Source organism: Canis lupus, chromosome 15, assembly GCF_003254725.2.
Source record: "Canis lupus dingo isolate Sandy chromosome 15, ASM325472v2, whole genome shotgun sequence".
NCBI classification, from domain to species: Eukaryota; Metazoa; Chordata; class Mammalia; order Carnivora; family Canidae; genus Canis; species Canis lupus.
The window spans coordinates 4,605,719-4,617,881 of NC_064257.1; positions in this window are offsets into that span (position 1 = coordinate 4,605,719).

Genomic DNA, 12,163 nt, shown 5'->3' on the forward strand with positions numbered 1-12,163 from the left:
TCTCCCATTGTCATCAAAGTCACTAGGGAAGCCCTCCGAGTCTTGCAGGAGGGAGGCAGCAAGCAGAAAGGTGAAGCACAGGATTTACGGGGCCAAACAGACCTGGATACAAATCCTGCCTTCACCTCTTAAGCCGTGTGACTTCAGGCCAGCTACTTACCCTTTCTGTGCCTCGGTTCCCTGATATGTTGACAAGGGCAATTCCTACATCATAGAGCTATTTTGAGAATCAAGTGGGATGATGTACATACAGCGCTTGGCATCAGTCGGTGATGAATGAATGAAAGCTGTTTTATTGTGGGGCCTCTGCAGGGCGTTGTACGAAAACAAGTGAACGGGAAAGAAGACCAAAATGTAATGAACTTTGACCCCCACTCTGTCCAAGGCGTTCTGACCTAATACTTACCCGGCGCTCACTTCGTACTTACTTTCACGGTCTCACATTAATCACTCCTGTTTTGCAGAGGAGCAAACTGGTACCTGGAGAGTTTTAGTGACCTGTCCAAGGCAGCATGACTAGCTGATGATAAAGGCTGGAATAAAACCTATTTCATCTGACACCTGGGTCCATGTTGTATGTTTACACTCCCTGCTGGGGCAAATAGCAGCATCCAGTGCTTGGAGCATGTGCCCAAAGCAGAAGAGGTTCCAGAACTCAAGACTGGGCCAGAGAGAGAGAAGCTTGGGGAAGAAGGGTTGTTGGAGCTTATGGACTAGGACCTCTCTGCCACCTTCTCATCGGGTAAATTCCATGAAGCTCAAGGAAGTTGGATGCCTCGCCTGGGATCACCCAAGAGGTCAGGAGGTCCTCCCCATGCATGCATTCAGGGAGCTGCATACTGACCAACCACACAGAGCGGCAAAGAAGGTGAGCCCTGGTGTCTGCCCAGGCTTTCATTCTGGCTGCACCACCTGCTACCCATGGGACTCTTCAGGCAAGTTACTTATGCTCTCCAAACCTCAGTTTCCTCATCTGTCGAAAGAAAATGATAGTACCCGTGCCTGGCAGGACTGCTGAGAAATTATATACGTAAACACTTAAAACAGTGCCTGACATGTTGTAAGTACACATTAAATGTCAGCTATAAAATTAATTTTATTTTTTTAATTAATTTTATATATACAATATATATTATGATTGCTGGGCTGAGTCAGTGTAGAGAAATCATGCCTAGTGCCTTCCCCTCACCCCCCAGAATTATTGCTCTTTGGTCTCAAACCACTCTGGAAAGACAGGTTCAAGTTCTCCATCCCCACTCCAAATGGAGACCCAAGGATGTCGGGACCTGCCCAAAAAGACCCAGAAAAATAGTAGAAGGTGCGGTCTCCCAATTTATCCCCTACTTCTGCTGCTTTGTGGCAACCCCACATCCCCAAGGATGTGCACTGAACCTCTTCTAAGGCTCTGTGTAGGATCTGGGGGGATAGCACCCACACGGCCAGAGGAAACCTCATAGATGGTGGTACTGTTAATCAAGCAAGGTCATGAAGAATGAATAGGGGTTCATACTGGGCCTCCCTGCTCAGGGCCTGATCCTGAGGAGACAAAAGCACTCAGCCCCAGTGCCCTCAAGACCCCACTCATTGCCCCCTTCCTAAACCTTCATGCTTCTTGCTGCCCTGCCCAGGACCCTTCTACCAATGGGCTTCCACATCCTCCTCTGATCCCAACACAGAAGACTTAACTCAGGATTAAGGCCCCTAGACCCTGTGGAGCACCGACCATGAGACTAAGTCTGACTATAGATTCCTTCAGACCCCAACTCCCGGCTCCAGTGCCTGGAACCTACCCAGAGGTTAACCACCAAACTATGCTACAGGGCATTCTAACATTAAAGGTGAGGCCTAGGTACCTGAGTCCAGGTACTCCAGTGTCCGTCTTTGGTATGACCCAAGTTAGGTCATCCCTGGAGTTCAATATAAGAAGTGGGCATTCCCTTAGGGACCTCTGGGTGGCTCAGTGGTTTGGTGCCTGCCTTCAGCCCAGGGCATGGTCCTGAAGTCCCAGGATCAAGTCCCTCATCAGGCTCCTTGCATGGAGCCTGCTTCTCCCTCTGCCTGTGTCTCTACCTGTGTGTGTGTGTGTGTGTGTGTGTGTGTGTGTGTGTCTCATGAATAAATAAATAAAATCTTAAAAAAAAAAGTGGGCATTCCCTCATTTATCCTTCCATCCATCCATCCATTCATCCATCTTACATCCATCCAGTAGCTCATTCATTCATCAACCCACCCATCCACTCATCCATTCATCCATGCAACCCTCAACCACTTCTTCAACCACCCACTATCCATCCAATCATCCAATTTAACAATCAGGCCCTATGTTGAGCACTGGAAACACAGAGATAAATCAGACCAGTACCCCCGTGCTAAAAACACTCCTGGATTAGGAGTTTCTTCCCCTCCCTACCTCTCAGTCATGTAGGGTGGGCTTGTGAGGGCCCAAGTGAGATCATTGTTTGGGAGGAAACAATGAAGTCTATTGTTACATCTATGCGTCTTGTGTGTCAGAGCACTGGGAGCCTCCATGCCCCATTCATTTCTTCAGGGCCCCACAGAAGATGCAGTCGGGAAGGCTTCTCCATGGCCCTGGGATTCCCCTTAGCTCTGATTTCTCAGTCCATGGGTGCCAAGTGTGGACCTGAACTAGAAGTAGAGGACAGGATGGCGCTTAGGAACATAACTCTGCCAAGGCCAAAGATCGCCACTGGGACTCAGTTTTTCTACCAGAAATGGCAGCAGCATCTCAGCACCAAGGCAACATGGAGAGATGTTCTGGTTCCAGGCCTGTCACCATCTAGCTGTGTGACCTTAAGTCAGTCCCTGCCATTCCCCAGACCTCAATTTCACCACCAGTGTAGTGTGAGTGGTGGTCCAAGGGTCCTCTCAGCTCGGAGGTGGCCCCTCTTAATTCTTGCTTCCCTTCTAGCCTGGGTGGGCCTGCCCCTCTGACAATGGGGCCTCTCTGACCGGCCCACACATGAGGAGGGGTAGGAGATGACGTGGTTGGTGTCCACGGCCTGAAGTCCTCTGACTATTCAACACCCGCCACCCCCCCCCCCCCAGGCACAAACAACCCTTAGTCGCCTCCCCCTCCACTCCCCAGAATCTGGGCACAGCTGGGGCTTGCTATGCCCTGGCCACCCCATGAATCACCCCTCTATGGTCCTGCGGGGGAGTGGTCCAGGGAGCATCCTACGCCCCCCATGGGGTGAGGGCCAGAATCACAGCCCTCAAGTAGGCAGTGTCCACAGGAACAATGGGGGCCTGTGGCTCACAGCAGGAATGCAGCCATTGTCCTGCCCTGGCCCCCAACCCCAAGGCCTCAGGTCCCCAGGCCGGGCAGGCTGGCGTGGGTCGGTGCGTCAGGCACTCGTGTGCCAGGGTCAGGACACATGGCCTGCCGGTTCCCCTCTCTGGGCAGGCGGGTGGGTGGGCCAAGGGGCCAGACCCCATCTCCACACCCAGCTTCACAAAGGACCCCGTGCACAGGGTGAAGAGAAGCAAGACAGGACCCCGAGAAGTCAAGCCGGCCTCCAGCCCACCCAACCCGGGGGCACTTGGAGCAGACTCAGAGAAGGGGCCTCGCGGCTCTGAGTCCCAAGCTATACATCACAGTGGGGAGGGGGACCACATTAGAATAATGCGGGATTCGAGTGGGGTTGCTATAGCGACGTATTAGGGCAATACATCTAGGGAGCCCCGGCCCCTTGGTGATGTATGACTCTGCTTAGCTGAGGGGAGCAGGGGGAGGGGATCTATCCCGCCCCTCCAAGGGGAGCGCAGACACCAAACATTGGTTTCACTGGGGGAGAACATCTGCCTTGGACTCCGAAAATAGGCTCCTCAGAATCCTGTCAAGTCTGAGAGAGATGCTCCGCCAACCCAATCTCCAACAACCCCACCTTCGTCCATGCTCTACTTGGCTTGGGCCTCAAATCTCGGCCCCACTGTGCCCCGTGCCAACCATAGCCCCAGCCTCCACCCCGGCCCCTCCAAGCTCTGTCCTTTCTGCTTCAGCGCCAAGGGCTACTCTCATACTATCTCCCCAGCACCCTATGGGGTTCACAGAACTGTATTGGGAGGGGGGACGTGGAGAAGGGGGGCATCAAAGGGAACAGAGGACAAGGAGGTGGAGATGTCCAGAAATGCTCCCCAGCCTGACCACTCAAAATTGTCAATTTGGGCCACCTGGTGGCTCAGCTGGTTAAGTGCCTTCGGCTCAGGTCATGATCCTGGGGTCCTGGGATGGAGCCCTGCGTCGGGCTCCCTGCTCAGTGGGGAGTCTGCGTCTTCCTCTGCCTCTGCCCAGCCTCTGGGCTTGTGCTGTCTGTCTGTCTCTCTCTCTTGTTCACTCTCTCAAATAAATAAATAGGGCAGCCCGGGTGGCTCAGCGGTTTAGTGATCACACACAGCCTGGGGTGTGATCCTGGAGACCAGGGATCAAGTCCCACATCGGGCTCCCTGCATGGAGCCTGCTTCTCCCTCTGCCTGTGTCTCTGCCTCTCTCTGTGTGTCTCTCATGAATAAATAAAATCTTTTTAAAAATTAAATAAATAAATAAAATCTTTTTAAAATGCTGTTAATTTAAGGGATGCCTAGAGAATGAGTCTGAGGGCACACATGCTGTCCCCTTCTCACCCACAGCCTCCCCGTGCCAGTATCTGGGCACCCACCCCCATCTAATCCCAGGTCTGGAAATCTCACTTCCCTCCACATAGCACCACGGCCACCGAGGGCGTGCAGCGGGAAACTAGCCCTAGAGAATACAGTCTATGGGGCTCCCCACAAAGGAGAGTGCGTTTAAAAAATCTTTGAGCAACGTGTGTGATGTTATTTTGCCAAAGTCGGGCCATGGACTCCCTTTCAAACTGTTCTATCAAGCATTTGTATTGGCTTCCCCCGGCTCAGAGGCCCGGGCCGCCAACCCCTTGGAGACCTCAGGGTAAGATTCTCCTGACATAGCCCCCTCTGCTGCATCCACCTGAGCATCTTGGTAGGGAAAAGGGCGACAGACAACCCCAGTAAAGAATCAGAGGTGTGGGATGCCCGGGCGGCTCAGCGGTTGAGCACCTACCTTTGGCTCGGGGTGTGGTCCCGATCAGGGGATAGAGTCGCATGTCAGGCTCCTTGCAGGAGAGGGAGCCTCTGCCTGTGTCTCTGCCTCTCTCTGTGTGTCTCTCATGAATAAAAAATAGTAATAAATAAGTAAAAATTTTTAAAAAATACACAACCCAAAAGAAGTCTTCCTTTTTCCTTTTGAAAGTGACACCCTGGCCCTGTGCCAGAGAGGAGGATGTGGCTCCAGCAGGAGGTGGAGGATGCTGACCTGAGAAGTCACCCCCTCTCCCAGCAGACGACATAAGTATTAGGATAAGCCAGGGTAGGAGGCATTGCCCTCTCCATGGGCACACCTGTCCACCTTGCCCATGAACACACGTGCATAGGCACACATGCTTGCACACTCTGGCCCTACTCTGATGTTGTCCCCACAATAGAAGAAACCAGGTCCATCCTTGATTGGAAAGATCCCACGAAGGGTGTTTCTTCTCTCACTGTCCTTCATCCTATGGGTGCCTCCTTGCTCACACTCACACAGATGGACATGCTCGCGTACAATACACACACACCCACTCACACACGAATGGAGCAAAGAGAACGGGAAGAGAGAGACTCAAAGAAGGTAAGTGAAGACAGAGTGTGTGTGCCCAGAGGGCAGTGCCTGGGGCGGGGGTGGCAGGGTGCCCAGGGCACTGAGTGGGCAGGAGAGCCTCATGGCTTCCTCTCTTCCCTAGCCAGCGACCAAAGGTCAGCCCAGGCAGCTCAGCCACGTGCAGTCCATCCACCCCCATCGAGTCATGTGAGACCAGGACCAAATCTTCATCAACATGCCATTGTCCTACAGAGCCCAGCCTTGGGCTGAACCGGACCAGCCCCCTCTGGCCCAAGACTAGTCAGTGCCCCTCCAGAACCTAAGGTCTCTACCTGAAGGGACCATCGGAGGAGGGTCTTTTAGCCCCCACCTTGAGGACAAGCTGGGTGATGCTCCCCAGGATCCTATCCCTCTTTGGGATTTTCCATCCCCTTCTGAGAAATAGGAAGAAGCTGGCTTTCCATTTGCACTGAGAGTGCCTGGGTGGGAGCCTCGAGTAGGGGAGCAAGGGCTTGCCGTCTCAAGTTCCCTCCGAGGGGCACATAACACCATCCCATGTCACCCCTCCCTGCCCGTTCCCCCAAATGCTCTGGAAGGGAAAGAGAGTGAAGCAGAGAGGCTTGAAGAGTTGCCCTGAAGGTCATCTTGCACGTCAGCACTAGGAGGGGCCCCAGAGCCCCTTGCGCCCTGGCTCCCAGCCTGGACCACAACACAGGCCCCATTGACTCCTGGGCACCCTTTTTCCCAAGATGCACGCAAAGCTGTGGGCTTGTGGTTCCTGCCCACGGGCCCCTGGGCCCACAAGGCTCCATGGAGCCTGGCCCCACAGGACCCACCCAGGGAAAGAGGCCAGAGCTGGCGGGCTGGCTGGCCGTGGGTGGACGCAGCTCCCAAAGGGCCAGCCTCCTTCCGAAGAAGGAAGGGACCGACACAAGAATCTCTTGGATCTGGGCTGAAGGCCCTCATGGCCAACGTCCAGACCCCATCCTACCCACCCTGGAGTGGAGCCAAAGATACTGGGGACCTGGCTAGGGCAGGTTCTTCACCAGTACCTGTACCCACCCCTTATTCCTTGCAAAACTGAGGAACCCCCGGCCCCACCATGGAGACTAAACCTGGGGCAAAGCTGCCCTGGCCCACCCTCTGTCTCCTAGAAGGGGGAGTACGGAGAGGAAAGACGGTGTGTCTGGGGGAGGGGGACTGGAGGAAAGCTGGGGCCAGGAAGGGGAGGGCTGTCCCAGCAGGATGACAGAGAGGTGATTAAACCCACAGAGAAGATTGATAAGGGAGCTGAACAGCTGCAGCTCTGCAAGGTGGGCTGGGGACAAATCTCATCTTGTCCTGGCAGCATTCAGAGCACGGGGGGGGGGGGGGGGGGGGGGGGGGGGGGGGGGCTGGGCCAGCCCGGATGAGCTCATGACCTCCAAGAGCTCCCAGGGCAGGGATGGGGAGTGGGGGGGCTGCTCCCACCTCTTCCCCTCAAAGCCTCTGAGGGTGGCTTCCAGAATCCAGCCCCCATTCCTGCCACCCCGGAGCTCCCTCCCCACCTGCCCCCCCCCCAAGCGCACCTGGGCAGCGTGCCCCTTCTCACCGGTGCCCCCTTCACCCATAGCATCTCTGCCACAGCTCTCACTCTCGTTATTATTAGATGTGATTTACAGCGGAAACGCTGAGTCAGACAAACCAAGGCTCCCCAGACAGAAGCAGTGGCAGAGGAGAGTCCAGGGCAGGCGGCCCCCTCTGGACACCGTCCTCAGGAGACGGGGAGCTCATCTCCCCCGTTTCTCCTGTCCGCTCCAGGCCCAAGATCCTCACCCAGGTCTCTCGGACACCCAGACCCCCTTTTCGGACGCCCACCCAGCCTCCTGGCCAGATCCTGCCGGCCCAGATCTGCCTTGGCAAGTCTGAGAAAACAGCCCAGGGATCCCAAAGTCTCCAAGTCCCGGTGGCTCCCCTGAGCCGTTTCCTCAAACCAGGGCTCGTGGTTCGGAAGGCAGCCCTGATTCCCAGGGATGCAGACAGGCAGGAAAAGTGCACTGCTGGGGTCCCAGCCCCCCACTCTGCAAGCAGGGAACACTGGCACGGTGCGTTCACGTGGGCGTCCAAAGGCACCAGGATGCGTGGGGAGCACACGCTCCTGCTTCCACCTTGCTCAGAAGAGCTCAGTGGGCAGGTCCATCTTCACTCCCTGGGTCTCTGACTCCCTGGCAGGGAGGAACTGGGCATTGTTGCCAAAAATAAACGTTCCCTCTCCCGCTCCCTGGCTCTCAGCTCCCGCTCATTAGGATGCGTGGCGTTTGGCTGCGGTCCCACACCTTGCAGCTCATTATAAATATGCAGTCGCTGCTGGCGCTACCCCAATCATCTCTGCAATCAGAGCTTTTAATTAGGTTAATTAAATTGTATCAAATCTCGCAGGGACGCAGTTCACTGATGCTGATGAGGCAGCCAAAACAGACCCCAGCTCCTCCGCTAATGAAGGCCGCTGCCTGCCTGCGCAGTGAGGGAGCCCGAGCGCATAATAAACGGGCGCGTCCTCTGGGAGGAGCTGCTGCCCAGGCCCGGCTCTGGGGACCTGGCAGGGGGTCCACATCAAGCCCACCAGGCTCCAGCTGCAGCACAGACTCCCACCCCGGGGACCACCCCCTTCACTGGAGAACTAACCGGGGCAGCTTGGGAGCCCGGGCAGGTGGGCAGTGTCGGGGCCCTGAGCACCTGACACTTGCACGCGGGAAACCGGGTGTGGCCCCCAAGATCCACTGATTTCATCTGAGGTTCCTCCCTACCTCTCTCCCAGAATGGCCCGACAAGGCCAGGGCTCCATCGCCTAAACACACACACACACACACACACACACACACACACAGCCCTGTCACTGCCCCTCTCAATTGTCTTATTAGCCAGAGAGGCCAGGCTGGGACTGGAAAGCTCACCCAGCCATTGCTCGCCTGGTCTCCATCTGCCATGGAGGCCATCTGCCCCCGTCGGGGGGCAGGCGGGGAGCAGTTCATAATGCTACCAGCCAGTAACGGGGCGGGGGGGGGGTGCGGCCCCCTAGTCTCCATGTGCCAGATGGATCCTGCAGCTTCCCACCTACCACTCCACCTAAAGAGCCCTCTCTGAGCGAGGGACTTGCCCTCGACCTCCTGGGATCAAATTAGCTAGAGATGGGAGGCGGCGTCCCTCCCCAGCCCCTGCGGATCCCGAGCTGACGGGCCAGTCCCTTGGCGATACCCTTGGCTGCTGGAGACCACAGGCTCCAGAGCCAGAGGGCTCTGCAAAGGCTCTCCCCTGCCTTAGAGCAGGAAGGCAAATGCTGCTACCTCCAAAGGGGCTGTCCCCAACCCTCCACTTGCCCTAGCTCCGACCTCTCTTAACCCCTCCGTCACTGGTCTCTGTGGCCGAGCAGCTGAGGAGAGAGGATGGGGAAATTTCCAGTGCTCTCGGGACGTGTTGTTTCTGCTGTAAACGCTGGGGTTTTTTTTGGGTTTGGAAAGGTTTTTTTGTTTTTTGTTTTTTTTCCACTCAGTAATGTAAAAACATGAAACCTGAAACCAACCCCCCACATTTGTCACCTCAAAAGAGAAGCCTTTGGGGTAACTGAGAGAAAGCTGTAAATGAGTCAGGCTGATTCAGGGCGGGGGGCGGGGGAGGAGCCTGCCCAGCTGCCTCCGGGGCACCACAATTTCATTAACACTTATGATCTGAGCAAGGCCATCAGGTGACAGACAGCAGAAGGAAAGGAAAGGAAAGGGCTTCCTTCCCACCCTTAACCCCAAACACAGCAGCTCCCAGATAAACTACTCTTGCCTAGAAATAGCTAGGTCCCGGGCTCTCTTCCGGCCCAAGGTCTACCACCACCAAAAAAAGGGGGCTCAGGACTGTACCTCGGTCCCAGCACCAAGCACCCTGTTCCCCTGACACAAGAGGACACGGCTCTTGTCATTATCAGGGTTAACAAGTGAAGCAGACGAGACTGGACAGAGACAAGTAGGTGAACTTTGGTTACGAGAGATACAGAACCTTCCACATGGAATGATGATGGGTCCGGCGATGAGAACACGGAGATTCCATACAGGGAGTCTGCAGAGGCAGGAGAGATTTTTTTTTTTCTTTCCTCTCTCCGACTAGAGCAGTTTAGGAAAGAACAAGCAGAAGCATGACCCGGGCAGCCTCTTGAGCTTCCAAACTCTAAGGGGTGGACTTGGGAAAACCAGCTCTGCCTCCCGGAGTTTCATAGCTTCTCTCCAATCCTTCCCTGCACTTTCTGCTGAGACAGACCCACGGAGCTGGGTGAGGGCCCCTCCAGCAGGGAGGCCCGATGACCAGCCCCCCACAAGACAGCATGCACCCTCTGACCCCAGGAGGCAGCCGCCCGAACCAAAGAAACCTGCGGGCTCAGCCCTGACAGTATTCCGGGTCCACCCCCAATTCCTCCACTCACCTGGGGCTTTGGGCCAAGACTCCCACCCAAGCTACGGCCCACCCTTGCCCAACACCCTGTGCACGAGGCTGTGAACGGACGCGCTGGGAGAGCTTGAGGAAGGAGGCCAGCACCGCATACCCACTTGCCTCACTGGTTCAAGTCCCAACAGGCCCTGGCCTCACCGGCCTCCACAGGCAGGCAGAGCAAGTCTGCGTCTGCTGGCTGCCTTCCCTGCTGGAGGACGTGCAGCTCTAATTGTTCACCGCCCCACAGCCAGCAGCAGGGGAGAAATAGCGAGCTACACACAAACCCCCACAACCGCACGTGGGGAGACCCCTCCCATTTCCCCGGTGGAACCCCCCTCAATGTGGGACTCAACGACAAGCTTCCTCCATAGGCCTCACTAGAAATACGAGGGGAAAGCCCTTTCCTGCCCCATCTTTGTCTTGGGGACACAATCTCAAAGTAAGGGAGCAGGGGTAGAGAAAATCTTTTTCCCAAGAGCTCTCCCCTATGGCATTAAATCCAGTAAATAAATACGCACTAAGCACCTATGGAGTATAGGACGCTTCCAGCAGAAGCGAAGAGTGCGGAGAGTAGACACCTGCACCCAGAGAAACAACCCCAGTGAAGGGGCAGCAGCTCCACCTACTGGGCCTTTTCCTACCCTGTTGCCAGGCAGCAGTTCCCTCCGGAGTCAAAAAAAAGATTTAATCTGAGAATAAAGCTAGGGCTTGACACTCTCCTGCTTGAGTCAGAAGGGCTCTAAGAAGCGGCAATGGAATGGAACCAAGGCAGGATAGTGGGGTTCTCTTCTGGGGAGACCTGGGTGTTCCACATCAGCTACTGGAGCTGACGCCTTGGAGACCTCGTTTGCACAAGACCTGAACCACACAAGGTCTGACTCACAAAAATGCTTTCCACCTCCGTAGGCTGCCCACATGCCCCTCGGCACAGCCAGAGCAGGCTGCCACCAAGAGCCCAAACCACTGGTTGGGCCTGGAGGCGTGTATCCTAAGGAAACAACAGTCTCTCCCCTTCCCAAGCAAGGGGCCAGGAGTCAGCCATCCCACTGAGCACCAAAGCATAAAGTCCTGGCCTGTTCTCAGGACTCATGAGGCTGGAGCATGTGTCTTGGGTTAATCACAAGCTCTCGTTGGGCCTCAGAAAAGCCCTCGGTGTAACAGCAATTCAGGACACTTAGCTTTATCCCTGTATAATTCTCTCCCTCCAAACTGGCACTTACGGTACTCCAAGAGGATGGACTTTCCTGCTCCATTTGGCCCACGCACACACCTCTTCACACGTGGCTGTGTACCTATAGAACATGCGAGGACCTTGCGTGTAACCTCTGGGCGTGAAACCCTGGTGGCGTGTTCATGTACCCGGTCTACAGGTGTGCGTGCACCTGTGTTTATGAGACCTCAGCCATGCAGATCTTGCATTATCTATTAATTTGAGATCCAATCAAGTGCATGTACCTCTGTGTAAACGTTAAGCTTCAAGAGAACGCATTAGATATACTCCTCACCTCCCACCCAGTAAGGACAAGAGACGGAGTCAGAGGAGCAGTACCAAGTTGCTCTGTGCTAGGAACAGACAGCTGCTCAGTGTACCCACTCCTCTGTCCAATACCCATGGGATAAATCCCTTCCTTGGCTCAGGACTCAAGTCCCCAGACCCCCGTGTCATAAGACCATTAACATTCACTTAGCTCACCACCTCCCCAAGAGGAAGTTCACATACAGACTGGGAAGCACATCCCTTCTTAGGACAAAAGCTGCTAACTTCTATTCCTTGTCCCTTCTTCCTATTTTCTAGGGCTCCCAGATCTAAATCCCACTGGGTACACCCCAAGGAAACAGGCTTTCATTTTAGGCTTTGTACAGGAGCCTAGCAGTCATAGGAACTTATTAAGTTTTAATGATGTGTTTTTTTTTTTTCTCTTTAAAATCCAGGCACAGCTGTTCCCCCTCCAGGGGCTGAGGTGTAAGCAAGCCTCCCAGAACCCTGCTCCTCCCATATTTGCTCCAAGCATGCTCAGTCCTGTCTTGACTGCCTCAGCCTCCCACCCTTATAAGGGC